Raw genomic sequence first — 26,188 nt, 5'->3', positions numbered from 1 at the left:
CTGAGAAGAGATAAGCACAGTTACATTGTTAAAACATGCCTTCAATCTTCAGTGATGTCACTGACGTATAGTTCAGAGGTGTCCAATCAAGACTGTAAACCATCTATGTTAAGACTCTACGTAGCACAGGAAGTAATGTTTAAGAACAAAAAGAAATGTTCAGTGGTTCAATGTTTAACAGAGGAGCCCATCACTAATGGAAGGTTGAGGAATGCCAAGGCTGCCAGTTCTTAATGCCACCACACGCCTCCTCCTATAAGCAACTTACATTTCGCATCTATTCATCTCACTCTTCCAGGTTCTTTTTCATCCAGGCTTTTACTATTTCTCCTAATTTTCCTATCTGTCTCTCCTTTCTTTTTCTTCCTATACTGACTTTTTCTTGCTTGCTTTGGGTCTAGTCCCCAAAAATCAATGCTGGTGCCCACAATTGAATTCCAGCAGCACAAATTAATCACTAGGGCATTGCCATGCATTGAAGCCCCACATAACAATGACATCATTATCTGGATTTTATTTTCTTAAACTGCTGTGAAATTAGCTGTTGCTTTTCATTCCCAAGAGAGTGACGTGACAGGGTTTGCATGTAGGTTTCCCTGCATCATTCCAAGGATGGCAGAATAGAATTCTCTTAAAGTTTCCTGTCCATCATAACATTAGCTCTGTCCAGCCCAAAACAACACTGCCACCAATCAACAAAGCAATGAACAGGCTTTGATAAAACGATTCCTATGCCAACATAGTGCTTCACAATGCAGTGCTAAACATGTCAGTCAACATGAAGCCCCATAATGAACAAAACAGCCATAGACGATTCTCAGCTCAAGACTGCATGTGTTCAAAAAACCGCTGCAGCGTTGGGTCATCGGAATAATTCACAAAAAGACCAGGGGTAGCAGGGGTGAAACATGGAGCATTTAACTTTAATGGAGAAAACAAAAAAAATAATGGGTGGACTTTTTGAATTATTCTCGTACTACAGGTACTTACTCAGAGTCGCAATCCAGTTTATGGTTTTTTTGCCCGCCGTACGATCTGCCACCTCAGACAGAAGCAGGACATATGTACTTCAGCCTTGATCCTGTTCCAATACAAACTGTCCAGACTGAACTGTCAGGCAAGATTACCATCTGTCCCAGAACCCAAATCAACCCCAAATCAACCCCAGACTGAGTTTCATCTTATTTGTGCCTCTACAGTGGAGTGAACCTTAATTTCATTGGCACAATTGCAAGCTTGACACCCTCTTCATCACAGAAACATGGTTAATGCCCACATCTTCACACATCTTCACACATTCTAGATGTCCCTTTTCCCACAGGCTACAGCATCCATTTTGCAGAACGTGCAAATAAAAAGGGAGAATGCTTCACTGTCATTCATGAGTCCTCCTGGTCCTGCACCTTAGGCAAGCAAGTGACACTTATAACCATGCAGCTGCCGTTATGCCATTTATCAGTCCTGTAACTCAGATTACCACCTTCCATCTCGTCTATTGGCCTCTCTGGCAGAACAAAGACTTCATGAAGAATTCTCCAATCTCTTGAGAGTCTTGAGAGACTTCAACTTCCCAGACAACACAATAAAAAAAAGAAAAACAACATTGATACACTTAACTTGGTAAAGCTAACACGCTCCAAAGGCTACATAATCAATTGTTTCTTCTCAACATCAATAACAATCGAATGCAAATCATCCACACCCCTGAAGTTGACCACCTACTGTGCTATTCCCATTCTTTATGCTGGAGAACGTAGTTTACGACGCAACTTTTAGCACGCAGTGATATTACAACGCGGTCTTTAAATCGCATTCTATTACAACGCATGACTCTGGGGGGCGCTCAAGGATAAGGAATACTTTTAATTTACTATCCAACACCTTCCCTAGTGTCAACGGGGACTAGTGTTGGAATAGTAAATTAAAATATTCACTATCCAACACCACTTTCTGTTATGCGTTGTAAAAGAATGCGTTATAAAAACCGCGTTGTTACAGCATGCGTGCTAAAAGCATGCGTTGTACCAACGTACATCCCTTTATGCTTAGTGTCCTACCAACAAATCAAGGTCAACACAAAAGGCAAAACCAGACTTTTACATTAATATCTAATGCATGAACTTATCTCTCACTCTATCAAAGCCACGTCTGATGCCAATATCCTTTGAAACAACTTCGTCAATTTTTGGAAAGCTAAGTGAAGATGCATGCCCCAATTAGCCCACAATTAGCCAACACAAGTGCAATCCAAAGCTTTCAACAGCCTGACACTCTAAAGACTGTGCTGACAATAATCAATCCGCAGACGTGAAGGAAAGAGGAAGGAAAACAAAACTCCAGAGGACCTTTTGACACTGAAGTGCCTCCACGCAACATGCAGACAGCCCACCACAACTGCCAAAGCTACTACATCAAAAAACACCCAATAAAATCACCAACAAAAGCACCACTTGGTCAATCCTATCATGCATTGCACCAACCCCCTGCAGGACTCACATATTCTTCACTCTATAGAAAAGTGCAATGCCATCAAACTCTTCATCAGTATAAAAATACAGGCAATCCAACAGCACATCAGTGACGCCAAGCCTGCTGCAATATGTACAACCATCCCTTTTAGTAGAAGCCTACAATGGTCCGCCTCAAAGTGCTATCTTGCCCAGATCTCTCTGACATACTTAACTTCTTCAAAGCCACTTCTTATGAAGATGATGTTTTGTCATCATCCTTCATCAGCCTCTTTCTGGGGATGCATTCTTACTCCTACTTACCACTGTTAATTTCTGCTTCACTCAAGACATCTTCCCAGAGGTTCTTAAGGCAAGCCAGATGTTTCCCATTCATAAAGAGACCTACGAGACTCAGATGACTTTACCAACTATTTGCTTATCACTCATCTACCATTCAACAGCAAGATCATTGAAAAATCTATTTATGTTTAACTCCAAGATCATATCTATTTTTAACCATCTGTTGCATGACAACCAGTCTGCCTTTACATCATGCTTCATCATGGATATCACAAACTTACATATCGCAGATGATGCCCGCGTGACAATATTTTAGTTCCGAATGGGATTCAGTGGCAATGTGCCTCTCTAGTTCTCCTACTACCTTTCCAACAGACACAAGCTTGTTTACATTGGCACCTCCAGGTTACAAAATATATCTCATCACCTGTAGAGTCCCAGACCTCTATCCTCTATCCTTTATCTTCAGTGTTTACATGGAGTCCATTGGTTCTCTATTCACAGATAACTGCATCACGATTCATCAATTTGCAGATGACACATAATTATCCTTGAAGGTCTCTACAGCTGCAGGAATCCAATGTCTCAAACAATGCTTGCACGTCATCTAGAGCTGGATGTCCAGTGCCTATCTGAATCTCAATCCAACATAGACAGAATTCATGTAATTTACCACAAACAATAAACAAGATACAGTACAAACATGGTTTATTTACATGAACCTTGACAGCTTTGAGCCCAACTTTCACCAAATGCAGAGTGACTTGGATTCACCCTGGATGCCTACATCACCCTCAAGTAACACATCTCTAAAAATAGAGATGGTCAGGTACCAGAACTCTCCTCAAAAGAAGGTCAAATCATTTCTTCTCTCTGATGGTAATGACCTACTTTATGGCCTCCTAGACCATACACTGGCACTGCTTAGGGGCATCTTACATGCCACAGCATGTCTCATCGAAGGCCTGAAGAAATATGATCACATCATCTCCATCCTGATAAATCTCTCTTGGCTTCCCTCCCTATCTCACACCATTTAAAAATACAGCTGCATCGTTTGCAAAGCTATCATGATCAGTATCCCCACTTATCTTGCACAGGTGCCTACTTGCTCGGGTGGGTATCAGCATACCCGCAGCCAGGACACCACCAGAGTGCAGACTAAGAAGTGTAAAAACAAAAATTAATCACAGCAGGCCTTAAATGGCTATGCACTCAGGATCTGGAACAACATCCCTGTATCCAACAAGATCACACCTAAGCTGCTCCAATTTAGGAAAAGGTTGAAGACTGACCTGTTTAAAGAACACAACATCACAATGCCATTTACATCTCAGCTTCCTCTCCTCTTACTCATTGAATATATGCTTCTGTTTGACGATATACATTGCTACAATGCCTTTTGGCTAGGTTCATGCTATAGAAATACCATACATATACATACTGTTAGACCTGGCATCCTTGGAGTTGTTTTCCCTGGTGTTTTGGCTTCTTACCTCCTGTTTTTCTGACTCAATTTTTTCCTGGCTTTACGATTCTGGGCAATTTGCCACTGCTAACCAGTGCTAAAGTGCATTTGCTATGTACTCAGAACATTGTAAAAGTAGCTTATACACAAATGGCATCCTTAAATTACTTATCAGTCTCTACTAAAGTGCACTATATGTTCCCAGGACCTGTAAATTAAATGCTACTTGTGGGGCCTGCATCACTGATTGTAACACCCACTTCAGTAGCCTTTTAACTATGTCTCAGGCATGCCACTGCACAGCCTGTGTGCAGTTTTATTCTGCCGTTGCAACCTGGAAAGTTAACCTACTTGCCTGGCCCAAATCTTCCCTTTTATTACAAACAAGTCACCCCTAAGGTATGCCCTAGGCAGCCCTATGGGTAGGGTTCAGTTTATTTAAAAGGTAAGACATGTACGTTTGAGTTTTACATGTCCTGGTATTGAAAAACTGCAAAATGTGTTATTTTTGACTACTTCTATATCTATCCCTCCTATAGGTTAACATTGGGATGCCTTAAAACATCCTTTAAGAGTAAATACCAATTGGAAAATATATAACTTTGGAGTTTAGTGTCTCTGGACACACAATTTAAAATGACAACTTATGGTGAAGTCAGATTTCTAAGTTGTAAATTTGAAAGTGCCACTTTTAGAAAGTTGGTATTTTTTTACTTTAATCATTCTGTGCCTCTGCCTGTCTCTGAATACATGTTTGGGTTGGGTGACAGTTGGGCTTTGTGCATTCCCACTAGACTGTCACACAAAGGGAGCTGGGGTGTGACATTTGCATCCTGATGGTCCGTCACCAGGCTGATGGGCCATCCTGAGGTAAATTGGGAGGTAGTAGCTGACACTTGCACCTGAATAGGGTTGTGTCTGTTCCCACACAAAGAGCAACATACCCCCTGTAGTGAGTCTGGAACCAGAGCAGGAAAGGCAGGGGCTTTGTGATATTCAAAGGCCTCTTTGAAGTCTCCCCTACTTCAAAGGCACAACAGGGCATAAGTACTGGACCCATGACACCATTAGGCCTGGGAAGAGTTTGCGTGACCAAAAAACTCTGCCGCGCTACTTGGGGTTCTGCAAGCGGCAAAGTGCATTTGGTCATGCCGTTCACGCTGTTTTTCAGTATTGTAAGTTTGTCCCACGCTGTAAACTTAGCACGAAGGCACACATGGGCAGAACATGAGGGTGCTGTTTCTTTCCTTGCTACTCAAGTAGATTCTCTACCCAAGCGGCAGCTTTCTCAATACAAACCAAAGGTTTCTCAACGCGAGTAGTCATGACCGCCCGTGTTGTGAAATCTGACGGCCCGTGTTGAGAAATCTCACAGGTAGGTGGATTTTCCCAGCTGGCGCTCACCAACTTCACGTGCAGCAGTCTCCACAAACTCCACAAATTGCTGGAGTTTACCATCCAGTACTAGACACCACCAAATCGGAACTCTGGTGGTACAAAGGACATTGTGTCGGGAAGAAGAGCTGCTGTGCTGCAGGAGGGACTGCTACCTGAAGCATCGTACTCTACTCGGAGCCTCCGAAGTATCGCACTTGAATCGTAGCTTGTCACTGCCAGATAAGCAAAGTTTGAAACAGGTAGCTTTACAAGCTTGGTCCCGATTGTTTTGAGTAAGCACCCCTTTCGTGCAACGTGGCAGAATAGATCACAAATGGGCTGATGTTTCCTCCTACAAATGTTATATCAAATATAACCTGTAATATCGACAATCACTGTCTTTGTGCACCGCCACAATTATTTATGACAACAGAACTGCTTTTCTCAGGCGATTAGTTGCTTAGCATACCCCGCGAAGGGCAATAACATCTTAAAAACACAGAGAGATACTTTTCTAAATCGAAATAGATTTGTTAGAAGCCCACATGTTCAGAAATGTCCCATCTTATTATAAAAAAACACACCCTTAACTGGCTTCCTGGTTTGCCCACGGGCAAAATAAAAAATAATGCTCATATATAACTGGACGAGTGTTGCACCCTTCTTTCATTTCTTCTCTGTCCTTCTTTAGTGTTTGTCATTACTTGCTCAGCAGGCATCTATGATGTCACATAGTGTTCCAATTCTGTATGCTTGAAAGCAGGGACAGTTACATCTGAGGCTGAGCTGGAGTCCATCTGCTCCAGGTGGGGTTTCTATTATTGGATCTACTTTATTCTATTTTATCTACCTGACCTGAATCTTATCTTCAATAAACCTAATCTGTTTCATATACTGGACTTAAAGACTTCAATTTGTTACAATTTTGGCGACGAGGTACAGAGCCTATACGTGAAAAAAAGACTGGATTACTGCAACTAAGGATTTGGAACTACTGCAACTGAAGAACTTTTTCAAGCCAAAGAGGAAAAGGTATTTAATGAGAGCACCCTGATTAACCCCACCAGTGTCCTTTGTGATCTGGACAGCCTGTTTCCCCAGGGTGTTGGAGTTCTAACTGCATGATTTGGACATTATTGACCTGAGAACTAGACACTAAACTTTGATGTCTGTCATATTTTAAAAGTCTGCCATCAAGTGTGAGGAAGTGGATGCGCAGGATTTGTATATTATTAGATATTACAAGCGAGAAAGCAACCTTGCCAGAGAGAAGGCAGAGGATTTGAGCACTTTTACACACGTAGTTGTTGGGAAAACGATGTGCAGCCTGACAAGAAGAAAACTTGTCAAGAAATGATGCTGTAATTAAGGAAGTGCCTGATACATCGCTGCGTGTTTAATTGTTAATGAAAGGCAGAGCAAGGCAAACTGTGAGTGCAGGGTTTGAACTGCTATCAGAGACTGTCACAAATTTATGAACACAGACTAATGACATTGTTAGCATAGCAAAGCACCGTTAAGAAGAAGTGAAGAGGTGAAGTAAAAATCAGTGTAATTACCTTAATTGTGATTGTGTCATTTGGCATTTGCAACCAGTAATATTCGCACTGAAGCCTCCTGCCTTACTACAAGTATAAGAGATCGTTTATTGATCTATATTTAAACTGTGATGACAGCGTGAGGAGCAAGTGGCAATATTTACACTGAAGCTGGAAAGGAAACGGCCTTTTCAAATTTGTCGTCTGCAAGTAATGTGTGACTGTGTGAGGATCAAGCGCCATCTAGTGGAACTGTTTGGGTGTTTAGTTTCCTGCCTTCCTACGAGTATAGGGAGATTTTGATCTTTGTTTTCAAAGTCAGTTGCGATGTCTGGCAGTGTGATTACAGCGTTTTAATAACTATATAAACAATATTTCAATCCTCATCGGATGTCACAAAATTGAAGTATTTTTACAGTTAAGCCAAGTTACCGTTACCTTCAGAACTGGGCTCGAGCGGAGCGATCTTGAGCTAAGTCTTACGTCAATGACTGTGTTTGATCCCCCGATGATAACAATGCTTGCACCGCGTCATTCACGTTGCTTCTACAAGTCCAACTTCCCGTAAAAAGGATGCAATTACGACGTCTGCGGCCATTTTAGATAATATCACCATGACAACACCTCTGCAAGGCATCGGATCAACATTTCGGACCGGAGCTTCTTCTATTCTTTATATTATGTCACATATACAAAATTATGGTAATTATGTTCATTTTAGACAGAGACCTCGGGTGAGAGATCGCTCACCGGAGTTTGTTTACTCATTTTATTGCTTAAGGGAATATTAACATTTTATTGTATTTAGTTTTATGACAGAGGTGGTAGAGTCTCATATATGTGTTTTTGGGAAGGAGTGCATATTATTTATGTTGTGATTTATGATTGGTATATGTGGGTAATGGAACTGATAATACTACAGTGAGATAGTATCTTTAATGGTTGAGGTGTTTAGTCGTTTTAATTTTGCATGTGTGTATTGGAGCTGATAATACTACAGTGAGATAGTATCTTTAATGGAGGGAGCCATGTTTATGCTCAACGTAGGTTGAGGTGTTCTGTTGTTTTTATTCAGATTTCTGGTGTGTTAGTTATTCAATGTAGTGAGCCATTCATATGCTCAATTTAGGTTGAGGTGCTCAGCTGTTTTATTTAAATCCGGTGTAGATTGCATGTTTGATTGCAGTTGCATTTAAATTTCTTGTTCATGTGTTGGGTCTTTTGGTGTGTACATGTGTATTTTGCGGGGCCACATTCTGTGCTCAATGTTGAGGTGCTCCATTTTTTTTTCAAGTTAATTTTAAAGAGCAATGCTGTGCTCTATTCTGCAAGAGGTGTTCAATTTTACAAGGAGCTGCTTTAGTGCTTCTAGATTTAATGTATTTAGGTTGCATCCGAGGATGAGCCTTAAAAGCTTAGTGCTTTGCTGAACCACATTAGTGCTCTACTATGTTAGAGGTGTTCATTTTGTTCAAGGTTAAAAGAGCTGCATGTTGCTCTATTTTAGGATCTGAACCACTTTTGTGCTCTAATATTTTAGAGGTGTTCAAATTATTTGATGTTTTAAAGAGAGGATGGTTGCTTTATTTTGGGATGTGAACCACATTTGTGCTTTGATATTTTAGAGGTGTTCACATCGTTTGATGTTTAAAGAGTCACAGGTTGCTTATTTATTGAACCACGTAAGTGCTCTAATGATTTAGAGGTGTTCAAATTGTTTGATGTTTTAAGGAGAGGAAGGTTGTTCATTGATCTGAATCAATTAAATGATCTAACGTGTAGAGAAGTTCTTATTTATGTATCAAATCCTTCTTATTCCATTCTTGGGGATTTGTGTCACAGATGTATTTAATTTGATCTGAAGTTAATTTATCAAACCCATCTTTTTCCATTCTTGTGGATTTGTCTTATAGATGTATTTAATTTATCAAGTCCATTCTTTTCCATTCTTGTGGATTTTGTACCTTGTGGGTGACTGTATTTTCTTTCGTACTTTCACCATTTGATGTTTTATCTCTTTCTTTTACTTTTCCAGTATTTTTACTGTGTATATGCTGTATGTTCTATTATCATTTTTTCTTCTCTCTTTTGTTTTCTTATCTTGTTTTATTTTGTCAAGGGGGGAGATGTGTTGCATCCTGCTTTCATTTCTTCTCTGTCCTTCTTTAGTGTTTGTCATTACTTGCTCAGCAGGCATCTATGATGTCACATAGTGTTCCAATTGTGTATGCTTGAAAGCAGGGACAGTTACACCTGAGGCTGAGCTGGAGTCCATCTGCTCCTGGTGGGGTTTCTATTATTGGATCTACTTTATTCTATTTTATCTACCTGACCTGAATCTTATCTTCAATAAACCTAATCTGTTTGATATACTGGACTTAAAGACATCAATTTGTTACAACAAGCTTTTGAGCTCATACCAGATTAATTTTTTCGGAACAAATCATGACACGAGTTAAAACATTGTAACATCTGCCCCGCATCACCGTCTTTTATTAACTGACCCACCATGAGTTAGCCTGGCGGAGTAATTAGAGGGAAAGATTTCAATCAAGCAACAGAAAAGACAGATGAAGGTTGCCCGATTGTATGCAACTGTGAAAACTCTTGTGCTCTATCTGAAATAAAATCTTCAAACCTCGAATATCTGTAGTAGTGCCAGGAAGACTGACAATTGTTTTTTCAATTCCACTGTGTTGTAATTATCAAGTTGGAAACATACAGTTTCTTCAAGTCATTTATTGGCAGGAGAAACACAGGACGATCCCTACCAGACGCAGCTGGTTTAAACAGTAACAGTCTACAGTATGATGACTTCACATGTGGAATGTGAGTACATCATAAATACGATGACACAGGTAGAATAAAGCAAGCTAGTACATTATAACACACTGATAGGATCAAGTCTTGTGAATTAAAAAATTGAGTATTTCGACTTTCATCTGGCCATGTTGGAAGTAAGTTCAATCCTTTTTGTTTGACGCCGTCGCAGTTCAGTTGGTCAAATATTTTGTATCCCCCTTTTTTCCCCCCAAAAAACGACACCAACACTAGGGGCCCGATTCACAGAATGGATTTAAGACTCAATCCTAAACTTACTACTATTTTGGTATTCCCAGAATGCACTTACTACTTTTGGCATGCACAGAATGAACTTACTACTTTTGGTATTCACAGAAGTTAGGATTTTGTCTTAAGTTTGTCTTAAGACAAACTTAAGACAGACTTAAGACAGACTTAAGACAAAATCCTAACTTCTGTGAATACCAAAAGTGGTAAGCTCATTCTGTGAATACCAAAATAGTAGTAAGTTTAGGATTGAGTCTTAAGTTCATTCTGTGAATCGGGCCCTAGGTCCTGCTGTTTCTTTATTTCTTTAGATTTTGCCATTTTCGAAGATAATCAAAATTGGATTCATCAATTGTGGATATTATATTGAGGTAAATTGTGGTATGGTGAGAACGGGATGAATGGAAGTGTGGTGTAAATGTGTTGATAAGCACTTTTTTTGCTAACATGAGTATGTTTTTTTTGATTTTCAGCCTTTTTGTGTTCTGTGTCCTGAGGAGTACCCTTATAGAAACTTGTCAGGGTTCAAAATGTGTCTGCAGCCTTTCTTTCAGCTGAATAAATGTTCTGTACATGTAATACCACTGTTGCTCGTGTACTATTAATTTTGAATTTTTACAAACAGTTTAAATGCTCTGTGAGGTCACTATTTGGCTACTGTCCCTGTTCAAAAATAACATAAATATCCTTAGGAAGGTAGTCTTTAGGGGCGTTGTTGTAACATTGTACTTCTAGTAGTACAGAACTGAAGCACAAACATAATGTCTTGTACTATACTGTTATACGTGTTATGTAATTTGTCTGTTCATTACTATGTTTATGGTTTAAAAAAATTCAAAAAACAAATCAAGTATTTTTACTAAATTGAGCAATTTCATCAGACAAACATTTATTGAAAAAATTATCTTTAAATACATTCAAGTGATCATATTAATTCAGGTATGTGATCTCAGTATGTAAGTGGTTTGATGAACGTTTATCAGTTCTGGCACTTATTTTGATGTTTAATATATTACCGCTTAGCCTTACAGATTTGGGGCTAAATACTTTTTAGCTAGATGCCTTAATCATAAAGCGCACAGATTATTTCCCTACCAAATATTGCTGATCCAGGTCTTGAGAAGTTTCTTTCCCTGTTATCTTAAGATCTCTTTTTGCGATATCAATTTGCCAATTATGAGGGTACAATTTAACTTTCAATTCCATGGAAACCATGGCTAACTCCCTCTGCCCATTTCAATTCACTCCGCAAAATCTCATTTTTGCTCCATTGTGATATTTCTTGCTCCTCCCCACACCCTGGGCGTTGCCAAAATCGTATTAATGCCACACGTACTATTATTTCCCAAGATACAATGCCGGTTTCTATTCTTTCTGCCTGAATCATAGAAGATCTGGGTAGGGACAGTAGATTTTTTAAACACTTTCCCTCTTCAGCGTCCCACCCTCTTTTTCCACTTCAGGCATAACATTTCGGCTCCGTATTGAAATTGAGGCAGTATCATGGCCATATAAGCTTTCAAAACAGGTCCATCTAACATCTTTCCATAGTTTTTAATACATTTTTTCATCCCACTGACTGAAGTCAGTGCTCAGATTATTAGTGCATTCAGATGGGTGTTCCATTATAAGGATTTCTCAACCCACATTCCGAAGTATTTGTACTCCTTTACTATTTCAAACTTTGTGTAACCAAGGTACCAGCTAATTTTTTTTCTGTTCTTACCAAAACTTAAAACCTTGTTTTTTTCAAAATTTACCATGAGATGTTTTTGTCTACAGTATTCATTAAAATTATCCATCTTCTTTTGCAGACCTATCTCTGTTTGATCTATAATTACAAGATCGTTCACTTAGAATGAGCAGGCAATGTGTTCCAGATCTAATTTAGGACTGACACCCTGTGCATAGCCCAATATAGTATGCAGGTCAGCTATAAACAAGGAAAAAAAAAAGGGAGCCATAAAGCACCCTTGTCATAGCCCATTTCTGATTGGGGCAGTGAAACAGGTAGGTTTACAAACTTGGTCCCGATTGTTTTGGGTAAGCACCCCTTTCGTGCAACTTGGCAGAATAGATCACAAATGGGCTGACGTTTCCTCCTACAAATGTTATATCAAATATAACCTGTTATATCGACAATCACTGTCTTTGTGCACCGGCACAATTATTTATGACAACAGGATAACCTGTGCCCAGTTGTGGCTATGAAGCCCTTGTATCAGAGGCCCTTGGGGATGGTCAGACTGATTAACATCTCTCACAGCCGATTTCGATCTGCTACATCAAATGCTGCCAGGGAGTCGACAACGCATTTGAACAATCTTCCCCCTGCTCCACTGACTTCCAAGCTATAGACCAAAGGTAGAAGCAATGATCAGTTATGGAGTGGCCTTTCCCTATGTTCAGGAGGCACTATCTGTTTTCATTCTACGTAATGCTTGAGTTTTCCTAAAATTATTTTTGCAAAGACCTTCTCTCCCACATCCAGTATATTGATTAACCTATAGTTTATAGGTTTCTTTTTATCTCCCCGCCGATGGTTGGGTCTAATAATTGCTCCTTTCCAATTTTCTGGGATCTGTCTAGAGTCGAGAATGCTGGAAAACATTTTGGCAAAGAATCCCGCCCACCAGTCGGATCTGGTCTTTATAACCACTGCCAGGAGATTATCAGGGCCAGCTTCTCTAGACAAGGTTAAAATTGCTAAGGTACACCTGATGTTTCATACCGAGAAGAGAATCTAATATCCTCCTCCAACTCATTTCATAGTATACCTTTCTGGTTTGTTTCATGCAACCCTTCCCCATATACCTCGCCCAAATATCCCTCCCAAGCATCTTCTGTCACCACATAAGTCATATTCCCCTGTGACTTTCCAGATCCCTCTTGGACTAGCTTCCAAAACCTTTTTTATATCTTTTGTTTCTATTGCCTCCAGTAAACTTTCCTAGCATCTCTCTGTGCATATTCTTTTTTGTTTCCTAATGGCCATTTTATATGTTTGTTTAATTTCTGTAGGCTATCAAACCTGTCTCGGTCATACTTTATCTTCGGATTTCTTTCCCCTTTTCTTATATTTGATTTTAGTTTCCTGCATTCTTCATTAAACCAGTTCTTCTTTAAATTCTTACCTCTCTTTTTCCTATATTCCCTGACAATGTTCTCCTTTATTTGTACCCTTAGACATTGGACCACTTGCTTGATTAGATTTTCAAACAATTCTATGTTTTTACTATTAGGGATGTAATCTGATATTTGGCTCTGCTAAAAGGCCATTAGTCTCTCCATACACTCCTCTGTCATACGAGTAGTCAGCCGTCTGGGACAATCCATTTCCACTGGGATGATTGTATCTCTAGGCTTCTTATTTCCCCCAGCTATTTCAAGTATAAGTGGGAAGTGATCACTACCCTTCGTTTTCATCACCTCGAAGGCCATGACTTGTACAAAGTTCAATTCGTATAAAAATATAGTCTAAGGGACATAGTTGGTTACCGTTCTTAAATGTACTGTTTGCTCACTGATCAGTCTCCATCCTTCCATTAATACAGCCAAGGCTCATTTTGCCCATGAAGTTCCCTAGGCCTTATTGCGTGCAGCTACTCCCCCCCCCCCTTGGGAAGCTTGCAGCTTTTATCTTATAAGCAGCTAATAACTCTTCTCACCCTCAGTCAACTTTGTAGGTGTCAAATTTATGATTTAAGTCTCCTGCTAAAATAAAAAAGTCTCTCTGGTGTAAGTCTATTAACGCCTGTATATCCTCTTTATACTTTCCCAGTTCTAGTTTATACTCCTTATTTCCAGCCCTCTTCATGTAAACATTTACCATGGTTATACTATCATACTCTGGGTTAGGATCAAACAGGAGCACTCTACAAGCCATTAACCATTTCCATTTTAACCTTCAAGGAGATTACCATTTTTGCTATTTTGATGGATATCAGCATTATTTGTCCTCCAACTAGATATCCAAATTGTCTTCTCATGGTGGGTATGTTCACTGTGCATACCCTTTGTGTAATGGGGTTTCGTCGTAAAGCCAGGTTTCTTGTAGGCACACAGTCTCATAGAGGTTAGTCAATTGTTTGAAGCTTTCAGTTTTCGATATTGTATTATATCCATTAATGTTCCAAATAAGTATACCCAGCCTTTGCGACAAACCTACCTCCTAACCAATCTCCTTTAACCAGCTGTCATCATCATCTACTGATGATGCAAATGTCCTATATCTGTTTACTGAATTCAATCCTTCTCTATCTTCGTCTATTTCAAGGGGTCTTAGAGTGAATTTCAGGTCTTCCTTATCATGATATATCTGATCGATCAATGACAATTCTCCAATTTTTATACAGAGAGAATCTTACTTTCATTACAGACAAACGGAGGCTAACATTATGGAAATATTTTTATTTGCTGCCCAACATGCAACTCTTTAAAGAATGTAAACACCTCACAATAAATAGAACATTAAGAACATCATAAGAAGGCAGTGCAGACTCCTATCTTCCTCTTCTGTTTGCAGCTCCTGACACAGCTAAGTACACTTTTCATTTGTTGGCATTACATATTCTAATCTGTATTTATGATCTTAATACTCTTGTATTACTTTTTATTGGTGAGCTCCATTAGTTTAGCACGGGACTTTTGTTCTACCTTACCTTCGTTTTTTTCTCCTGTAATTAACAACAGTTTTTCTGTTACAGCTCGCCATCCTCCCCTGTCTAATTTATGGCAAGGAATGACTTTCACTTCTTTTTCTTTCCGATCGTTCTGGGATCATCCGAAGGAGCAGTAGGTGTTATTATCCTTAATTAGCCCCTGCCAGTCGACGGCATTCACTTTATGTGAGTTTGTTGCATTTACTGAATCGAGCGCGTTCAGCTGATTCAATCTCCTCCAGTCAAGCCTCCAGTCAAGCCTTTAAGACCATTTCTGGGCTTAATAATCTTTATTTCTATTTGCAAGAGGAAATATTTGAAGGAAGCATTTACCCATGCATTTGAGATTGGTAGCCCACGCGCTACAATAGAGTTAATTTTTGTTTGACCCTCAGGATACTTTGGAGGATCTTGATGTGGACTTGGATCAACCTTCAACCTCATGCCCTCGGTGGGGAGAGGTTTAACCCCACTGCTATTCGTCACCCTCACAGTTCAAAATAGAGGTCTATGGACCACATCAGAAAATACCTGTCTCAGTGGGTAAGGAATCCTCTAGATAGAGAAACACACAATTCACTGCGGAACGAGTGCCCTTGTCCCTCCTCGGAGGACAAGATTTGCAATACCCTCAACGTTGACCCCGAGTTGATCACCTTCCTCTTCAAATCTGGAAAGGACCCCAGAAAAGGAATTTGAAAATGTCTTAAGCAATGCCAAGACAAATTACTCGATGTTCTTGGTCCTTTGTCTAAGATCTTTGATATGACCGAAGAGGACCAACGATACCCCGGTTAACACCGAACTCCTAAGAGGTTGGACACAACGAGCAATCTGCTACATTGGTAACGCCAACCTCATTACCGAGCGTAGGAAAGCGGTTCTTTTGAGAAGCTCGCCAATCTTTCCGCTAGGGAGGACATGTGCGATGCAATGTTTCTATTATTTGAAGTCAAGTTTGTTCAATCCCTGGGCAAATATGTGTCCACCTTTAACGCTTTCAGTGAAGCCCAGTCAAGCATGAGCAGAGTCTTTGGAGGTCGTGCAGTTTTTGGAACGGCTGACAGGAGGGGAGATTCTGGCAGCCGAAGTTCCTACAGGTCCCAATTTTATCCACAAGATGAAAGAGGCTCATACCGTTTCTATAGAGGCTACCGCTCCAACTCAAATTTCTACCCCCAGAGAGGGAGGTGTTCAAGATCCCTCGGCGGCAGACCCAGTTCCACCAATCAAACCTACCAAGGTAAGCCAGAAGTCTTTTTTCCCGTCAAAGGTGGCAGGAAGACTGAAACATTTTGCACAAAATTGGTCAAGAATTACTCAAGACCCCTGGGTTTTGAAAACAGTAGTGGGGTTCAGGATAGATTCTTGGGAAGAACCATTCCAGAAATAGATTCAAAGAGAGACACGGAAAATTCAAAGCTGATAGAATTGCAGAGTTCCCAAATGTTAGAAAAGGGAGCCATTATAAAAATCCCTTTATCAGAGATTTCGAAAGGCTTTTTAAGTACTATCTTTCTAGTAAAAAAAAAGGACAAGCGTTGGTGTCCCGTCATAAATATAAAATATTTGAACAACTTTCTAATGTATAGACACTTCAGGATGGAGGGTATCCATCTTTTGACGGACATCTTGCAAGCCAAGGATTGGCTGGTAAAACTGGTAGAACTGGACCTCAAAGATGCCTATTTTACAATACCCATGAATGAGGACAATGGAAAGTACCTTTGTTTTACTTGGAAATGGACCCTTTATCAGTTTCAGTGTCTTCCCTTTAGCCTCTCCTCAGCTCCTTGCTGTTTCACCTAGGTCATGCGGCCAGTGGTCTCTTTTCTCAGGGAGAGAGGGGTTTGTCTAATAAAATACCTAAAGGATATCCTCATTATGTCTCAAGACAGTATGGTAATCCAGGAACATATACAAATGACCGTAGATCTCCTTCGGAACCTGGGCTTCATCATAAATACAGAGAAATCTATCATGCTCCCTACACAGGAGTTGGAATTTCTCGGTTCCCTGGTAAATACTATTCTTTCCAACCTAATTCTTCCGCACAAAAAGGTTGCCAAGATAAAGAAACATCTCTCATTTATCCGTTCGAAAGAATTAATCTGTCTGAAAGACCTTGCCAGGGTTCTAGGTCTCCTATCATACTCCATCAAAGCTATTTCACCCGGTCCGCTTCATTACTGGGGCTTACAAAGACTAAAGGAAAGGCCTGTGGTACAAAGATTCAGTTCCTCTCTTGGAGGACGCTTGAGGAGACCTTCACTGGTGGTTCAAAAACCTTCAAGCTTGGAATGGGAAAGCTATTTTCGGAAATGTTCCAGATTTTACCCTAGAAACAGATGCAAGCAACCGCTGTTGGGGTGCTCCCCTATACAATTTAGAGACCGGGGGAAGGTGGTCCTTAGAGGAACAATCCCTTCATATAAACTCACTGGAGATGTTGGCAGCTCTGAATGCACTTAGAAGCTTCAAAGCTTTTCTAAAGAAATCCAATACCTTTATCTGCGTAGACAATTTTTCGCCATATATAAATCGCCTGGGGGGTGCGAGATCCAAGAATCTCTTCGATATCCCCAGGCGCGTCTGGTATTTTTTTTGTAATCAAATGATTTCTCTCAGGGCAGAATTCATTGCGGGAATCCAGAATTGGAGGGCAGACTGAAATTCTCATTATATCCATGATTCCAGCTATTGGAAATTGAATCCCGAGACCTTCTCCCAGATTCAGGAATGATGGGGTCCGGTTCAAATAGACCTGTTCGCCAGCAGACTAACTCAAAAAGTTTAGAGTTACTACAGCGGGAGACCAGACCCAAATGCGTCATGGTTAGATACTTTTCTCCAATCTTGGGAAGGGATCAAGGGTTACGTCCCCCCCTTCTCAATGATTCGGAGATTGTTGTGGAAAGTGAGACTGGATTCCTGCTCCATCATTCTCATAACACTCTTCTGGAAATCCCAGGTTAGGTTCCACGGGATGATGGCATTAGAGGTGGACTTTCCGTGGCTGAACCCATCATCCTTAGGCCTTCTCCAGGGTCCGGACAAAGAAGAACATCCTTTGGTTCTAGATGGGAAGATGAACCTTCTTGTCTGGAGGATTTCAGGGATTCAGGAAGATATTCCGACCTTTCAGGAAAGGCTAAGAGCCTTTTGGAAGATTCATGGGCACCAGGACCCAAGAAGAGGTTTAGTGGTCTTGTTGGTGCCTAGAAGGAGATCTGGATCCCGTACAGATCTCTCTACAACAGGTAGCTAATTACCTTGCCTATCTTTTCGAGTCAGACCTTTCTTATAGAACTATAAATTGCTATAGATCAGCAATTTCTTCCGGCCATGCTTTGATTAATAATCTTGCTGTTGGTAGCAACCCTCTAATCAAAGGGTTATGAAGGGTAATAGATTAAGGAGACCTCCCAAGGCTCGTTACGAATCACTTTGTGAGGTTAACCTTATCTTTAATCTCTTCCTTTCCTGGCCTGTCAACCATTTACTCTCCCTTAAAAGGATCTCCATGAAAATGTTGACTCTTTTGTGTCTGATCTCTTTTAGAAGGGGCTCAGACATCAGAGTTTTGGAACTTTCTAATAGGTTCTTCTCCTCCAAAGGTGTTCACTTCGATTTTTGGAAAATAAATAAAATAATGTCAGAATCTGTCTTCTATCCCTTTCTTCACGAGTGTGAAAAACTGTGTGTTGTGAATTGCATGAAGTGCTATGAAAATACAATTTCTACTTATAGAACTGTCTCTTCAGCCACCCTAGCCAGATGGGTTAGTTTGATTATTCTTGAGGCTGGCGTGGATCTCTCTAGATTTAGAGCTCACTCTTCGAGGGGAGCAATGGCTAGCAAAGTATTTTGGGCCGGGGTTCCCTGCCCAAAATACTTAAAGCCGCAGATTGGTCTATTGCAAAGTTCTATTTTAGACCAATAGAGCATGTTAGCAGTGTAGCTCTACATGGCTTTAAACATGCATAATGGTAGCCTCTGGTCTTGTAATGAGATGACGATTCCCCAATTTTTATGCAGAGAGAATCTTGATTTCTTTAAAGACAAATGGAGGCTAACATTATCCCATCCTTCTCTCCTGGAGAGATTTGGGTTTTGTATTGTTTATCTTTAATATGTTGATATTGTTTTTCTCTTCATTTTTTGCACTGCATTTTTCTGTTATGATTCCTTTCACTATACAGTGTTTCTTTGATTTTTGTCTCAGATAACAATGTTTAGGAGCAACTGGAATGCAACCTTGTGTGCCTGTGTCATCACAGCCCAAGAGGAAAATAGGAGTCTGCACTATCGTCTCATTATATACCTGGTCGATCAATCTAATCTGTCTTATTCCCAGCCCTGCATGATTTATCAAGAAAGGTTTCTCATTTTTATCCCTTTCTGGTGTTTGCCGATCTGGGACAAATCTGATTCTTTCTTTGTGTAATTCTTGTTTTGCATTTAGCAGAGCTACTTTAACCAGCAGTGAATACAACCGAACCTTTGTTACGACTTGTCCTGTTCTATTTACCATGAATCCTACCTGTCTGAGATCTTCGGTCCCTATATCCCTCAGGCTTGCACAGTTGGTGAAGGAGAAGAGCAGCTGTGTCCAATTTAAAGGGTTTAATTCCTTCCTCTCTTTCAACCTTTACTTTGGTATATCAATTCAAAGTGCAGCAATAGATCATTAGCCTTTTTATTTTATTTTTCATGGGTCACCCCTCTAATCTTATTCCTCCTTCTTCCATCTAATACTTTCATACCCTTTCCTTTCCCCATTTGATCCTTGAGGTCTCTAATTTCTTTTTCCTTGCTTGCCCACCTGCTTACTTTTGGCAACATCACACCCGGTGTCACTTCTAAGTTGTGTTCTGGGGTTCATCATTCTTCCTTGGGGATTGTTTTTGCTCTATTGCCTTCTTCTCCATATCCTTTGATTCTGTTAACTATCCATTCTTAATACCGGGGGGGGGGGGGCATTTTTTCTGATCTTTATGTGGGGCTTTGACTACACCCCTGTATCTTCCCATCTATAGGTACGTACTACTTTTTCTGTTTTATATTCAACCCCTTCTTGAACCTTTTCAATGATTTCCTTATCCAAGGGATATATATTATATCTCCTAAAAAATCTATAAGCATTGGATAACTGGATATTACACTCTGTTTTTCATTCACAATGGAGCCTCTTTACCTGTTGTGGTGAACCTTTTTCCAAATTTGTATTCTCCTATAACAGGTCAAACTGTAGATGGCATATGATCCTTTATCTTTTAAGTACCCCCACAATCAATTGCAACTGCTCTTTTTGGCCCTTTAAGATGGGATTGTATTGTATTGTATTGTATTGTATTGTATTGTACTGTATTTATTATTTATAACGCGCAACTGTCACCCTACGGGTATCCTGGCGCACAAACAGGAAAGTAGTCAGATGGAACAACAATACACTAGCTGTCATGTCATATAAAACAGCCGCCGGAACTATTAGATGGACTCAAGGGGATTAGAATTTGGCGAACAGCCATGTTTTCAGGCTCTTTCTGAATCCCAACAGGGTGTCAATTTGCCTGACGTTCTGGGGAAGCTCGTACCACAGCCTAGATGCAGAAGTGCAGAAGGCTTTGCCTCCCATCCTCGATCTCCTGATCCTGGTAGTTACTGCCAAACCCAGGCTAGAGGAGCGCAGGGACCTGGTGGGCTTATACCCAGTGAGCCTTTCCTGTAAAGGAATAGATCCCGTGTTGTGCAGGGCTCTGTACACAATACATAGGGACTTAAAGGCGACTCTACTCCCGATTGGCAGCCAGTGTAGGTCTCTGAGCGCCAACGTAGTGGAGGAACTGCGAGGTCTTTTAAGTGCCAGCTTGGCATCTATAGACTGGACCCTCTGGAGCCCCTGTAAGATGTATAAGGGGGCTCCTAAATATAATGAGTTACAGTAGTCCAGTCTGGCCAGGATCACACTCCTAACCACTAGCGGTCTAGATTCATCAGGCAGAAGGGGCAAAATCTGTCTGAGCGCTTTCAGCAGTCCAAAGCAGACACTGATGGTTTTATTGGTCTGAGAGGTCATTTGGAGATCCGCATCAAACAGTACCCCTAGATTGCGCACGGTCTTAATTGGGATGCAAGGATCAGCTCCCGGCGCAAGCCTGATCTCGTAGGAGGGTTGCTGACCCTGTTTAGCTGACGAGCAGTAGACTACCTCCGTCTTCCCCTCGTTAAATTGGAGGGAGTTTATTTTCAGCCACCTGGAGACCCTGCTCATGCAGTTCTGAAAGGTCTCCATGGTCACCGCCTGTCTTCCTTCTAAGGAGAACACCAGTTGGGTGTCGTCGGCGTAATTTATAAAATCTACTCCATAGGATTTAATCATGGGGATCAGAGGCTGCAGATAAAGATTAAAAAGAATAGGGCTGATCGAGGAGCCCTGAGGTACTCCATGACAGACCAGGGACTTGGGAGATGAAAAGGGTGCTAGGGTCTCCACCTGTTGTCTGCCTGTCAGGTAGGATTGTATCCACCTCAGGGCCTTGCCCTTCACGCCCAGTTTTTCCAGCCTACTTAGCAGAACTGCATGGCAAACCGTGTCGAATGCGGCCGACATGTCCAACAGCACCAAGACTGAGGAGTTGCCATTGTCGGCTCGCATTCGAAGGGTGTCCAGCATGGTTGCCAATGCAATTTCTGTTCCGTGGCCTGGGCGGAAGCCAAATTGGCCCCTGTCCAATAGGCAGTTGTCTTCCAGATATCCTGACAGGGACCTACTGACCACCTTTTCCACGATTTTTTATCGGGTAGGGCAAGAGGGGTATGGGCCTGAAGTGAGCCGGAATAGTAGGGTCCAGCGCAGGCTTTTTAAGCAGGGGGTGACCACTGCCTGCTTCCATGCTTCCGGCACAATACCTTCCTCAAGGGATTGGCGACAGATCTGATGCATCCAGGGAAACAGCTCTGGCCCATATTCCTTCCAGATCCTATGCGGAAGGGGGTCTAAAGGCGACCCTGATGACACATTATGGGCCAGACTAAAAAAGAGCTCCTCTGTAAGAGGGGTGAATTTTTCCAATGATGACAGTATTGGTAGAGGTTCCTCTTCTTCTATCTGTGCCCCTGCATATTTGCAGCTAGCCCTTTCCTCCTTCAGCCCCCCCACAATTTTAGCAATCTTTTCCTCAAAATAGATCGCAATCTCATCACATAGTTCTCGAGTTGCAACCACCTTATTACTCATACAGGTGGGGTGTGAGAGATCCCTTATGATATTAAAAAGGGTTTTGGTACTGTTAGGGGACTGAAGAATAGTAGTGGCATAGAAGAGTGCCTTAGCTTTGGCAATAGCTCCTTTATATTTTGCCTGTTCCACTTTCAGCAGTTTTTTATCCGGCTCTGAATAGCATCTATGCCATTTCCTTTCTGCCTGTCGGCATACATTGCGTAGGAATTTCAGCTCCTCATTAAACCAGGGAGCTGATGGTTTCCTCTTATTCTTTATTTTTTCCAAAGGGGCAAGTCTATCCAGGGTATTTATGATGTGATTGCAATACTTTTGATAGTTCAAGTCTACCGATTCCTCTGAATCATAAGATATGTTGCTTATAAAGATAGACTTTATTTTATCCTTTGGTAATTTAGACCAAATCTGTCCCTTCCTATAAGGTTGTTCATTAGGGAAACCTCCAGCAGGGCTTTCAATGATTTTTGTAGGATCAACATTACTTCCAACATCGAAGCACTTGGTGTTGCTGTAATCTCAAGATTCGATATAGATCCTTCCACGGAGTTGTTCACTATATCCGGGGGAAGGTTCATTCGTTCAGTCGCTATCTGTTGTATCCCTTCCAGATTATTGGGCCCTGTATTGACCTGTTCTCTGTCTATACTCCCTTCCGCCTCCCCTTCCTCTTTATTTTGAGACTCAAAGGCGGCAAAGAGGCAAGGTGTCGAGGACAGCCTTCGTTCTCGGAGTAAGTCACTTATGATTGATATCTCATGATTTCTTAAATACGGTATCGCTTAGTCATGAGAGACCAGGCTATTTGATGTTTATTTCTTTCGCTCGCTTAGGTTGGTTGTTGATTCTTTTTAATGTGTTGCCCACAAAGCCTTTGATTGACTTTCTCACTGTTGTTCCGTCTTTTTGTCCCAAGCGTTATTCCTTTGGGGGGTTTTAGAGTAGGACATTTTTTTCAGCTTTTTGTCACTTTAACCTGGTAATACTTCTTCCATGCTACTTTTATTTCTTTCCTTCTTATTCTGTGGGTCATTCCACTCCTTGCCCCCCTCTGTTGTACTGGTTGACTTTATGCAGTTATTCGGTCCTTTAGGTGATTTGGAATTTCTGGGCACCATACTTTTTCTTCTTTTACTCGTCCATACAGCTTATATTATTCTACAGTTAGTGTTCAAGCTCTGATACATCTTTCTTTTCGTCCTGTATTCCTTATTTCAGCATGAGCTGCTGGTACTTACCTCTGCTCACCCACTAATTATACATGTTTTTAGTTTAATAGCTTTGTTTAATTGTTTCTGTCACCCTCTGTTCTGTTTCCTATTTCAAATCCTGGCTTGGGGCTGACAGCTTTTTTATACTCTTTTCCCTCCAGCAGTGACCCGACGGCTGGGTATGACCTGCCGTACGCCAATCTCCCAGCAGCTCCTTGCAGCTCCCCGCTGGAGGTGGGCTCAGTCATGCACCCTAATACCACCGTCTTCTGCTAAAAGAAACTCACGGGCTCCGAATACTCCTCCTTCCTCTCACCCCTATACTAGATGCTCTGCTCGTGGGAGAGGGTTGTAGGAAAAATAATAAAATAGGAGAATACCTTTCAGTTGCGGCTCAAACGCAACTCTCTCTGCGCCTCCACAGCCACTCCATAGCCACCCAGGCTTTATCTGAAGGGTTATGGGCTGGGCTCTCTCGTCATCTTCAAGTGTCCTCAGAACCAGCGTCGTCAGGTCCTCACACTACCTCTTGCTGCCCCTGCGGCTTCCCCCAACCTTTGGGTGGCCTCCATTTACTGCAGCCAGGTGCCTGTGCATATCTACCCACCAGCGACCGCAATCTTTGTAATGTTGGCACGGTGGTGTTTGCAGCTGCAATGTTGGGGGCATGGTTAGGACCCAAGCTTGGTTCCAGTTCGATTCCATCCTTCAGGTGTGGAGGCAGAGAGGCAGCAAGTCAACGAAACAAGTCAGATGAGTCAGGCAGAGTGTCGCATGGGTGATCAGCACTGGGCAGCACGATCCTCCCCTGGGTTGTGGCGTGTCCAGTACGTTGACGGGGGGTCACAAAGTCTGCCTCCTACTGTGTGTCAAAGTTGCTGGTGGGGTGATAACTAGAGTATCTCTCCTCCCTTGTCACAGTGTCCTCAGGTATTCCACAAAGAATACTCCTGTCGCCTGTTTTAGGCCTGGAAGCTCTTCCAAAACCTGATTGCCTCTGCCTTGATTTCGACTCTAAAAGTACTAAGACCATTCTGCCCTCACAGATCTTGAACAATTCAATAAGCACAGCCTCCTACCTGGATGCCTGGAAACATGAGACAGTACTTCGCCATGCACAAGAAACCTTCAGCAGACCAGAAAATGTTAGCCAACTATTGCCTAATCTCTGTGCTACCCTACCCTTTAAAAGTCATGGAATGAATGATAAAGAAACTCCAATCCGTCCACCTCACTGACAGCCATCGCTTTGACACCACTCAATCTGGATTCAAGACCACCAAACGTACAGAGATCATTGCCACAGATAACTTCTGCACGATCATGGACAGAGATTGTGGCCTGGCCCTTATCATAGTAGATCCTGCTGGGTCTTTCTGCGGCCTTCAGTACCATCTCCCACCCATCCTTATTTAATGATTTCACGAAGCTGACATCCAAGGTTACACACTTCACTGGATTTCCAACTTCCTGACAGGCTGCACCCAGTCAGTAAGTCTAGCCTTTTTTAACTAGGACGCTCTCTACCTCATCTGTGGTGTCCCACAAGGATTCTCACTCAACCCCGCTCTGTTAAATGTCTACACAACTCCACTTGCCAGCATTATCTGCGCCCATTGAATCAACATCTTATCCTATGCTGATAATACCCAGCACATACTCCAACAAAACAACAAGCAAACAGACCAATTTCTGCTCCTGCCTGAACAAAGTCAACAGATGGATGAAAACCATATGTCTCAAGCTCAACACAGGCAAGAAGAAAGTAGTAATCTTCAGCAAAGACACTTTGCTCTTGGACTTCACCTGGTGGCTTACTGAACTCGGACACAGACTCTTCCTGGCAACCCATGCAAAGAATCTTAGAATTGTAATTGACAACCAACTCACCTTGACTGGCAGCGTGATTGCAGTCTCCTTATTCTGCTTCCACACACTCAAGATGCTCAAAAAGATCCTCAAATGGCTCCTCACCAACACTCACAGTACCATCACCCAAGACCTCATCACCAGCAAGCTGTAAAATGGCTATGCCAGAATCAGTTCTCAACTGACCAGAAGATTCAAGACCATGTAAAATTCTTCATCAAGGCTCACCTTCCACATCCTACCATACTCTTGCATCACCCTGCATTTGGGTACCAATCCTTAAACAATCACTCTTCAAACTCCTGACATACACATACGAAGTCGTAGACAATATTGGTTCCAAATACCTTAACAACCACATAAGCTTTCACGCACCCACCAGACACATCAATTAATTTAGCCGTACTCCTACTCACACACCCCCAGCATAACTCGAACCAGAATCAGTGGTTGTGCCTTCTCCTACTTCTTTTCTAAAGGCTGGAACAACTTGCTCCTGCACATCTGAACCTTCTTCTCAGTTTTTGAATTCTGCAAGAAACTGAAGACCTGGTTCTTCACTTAGCCCCGACCCTCGCTCGGCCCATACAGCTTAATCTGCAGTGCAAGTATACCCTTTCTGGTGAGTAGTTCAAAATACATATACACATAAAATAACATAACATAACAGGTTGCTGTCTATAGTGGAATATTGGGTCAAAAACAATGGACTGGGATGCAGACCAGTGATTGCTAGTGGCTGAGATGAATTCAAGCATTCAATCCATCACTTTGTTCTGGTTGCAGTACAGGTTCTAACTGCAAAGGATATGCCCAGGAGTGAGTCCAGTAATCTCTGTGCCACATAATCTAGCTATACATAAGTAGGCCAAAACCAGACTGGGTTTTCTTATGTTCCAGCCTGGATGGGACCTGGTCAGGCAGTTTGGGCTGGAGTATTTCTATGAAAGCAGGACCAAACTGATTTGAATTTTACCGTCTGATTAGAGAAGTATAGTGGGTGAA

At 41.6% G+C, this 26,188-nt stretch overlaps 1 protein-coding gene across 2 annotated transcripts in view; it reads right to left on the bottom strand.

The window, feature by feature from the left end:
• LOC144809462 (sodium- and chloride-dependent GABA transporter 2-like) overlaps nt 1–26,188 on the bottom strand; it is a 1,234,427-nt gene that overhangs the window by 128,358 nt on the left and 1,079,881 nt on the right. The gene's annotated exons all lie outside the window — the stretch shown is intronic.

This window comes from Lissotriton helveticus, chromosome 1_1 (assembly GCF_964261635.1).
Source record: "Lissotriton helveticus chromosome 1_1, aLisHel1.1, whole genome shotgun sequence".
Classification (NCBI taxonomy): domain Eukaryota; kingdom Metazoa; phylum Chordata; class Amphibia; order Caudata; family Salamandridae; genus Lissotriton; species Lissotriton helveticus.
This window is presented reverse-complemented; position numbering and strand designations above follow the sequence as displayed.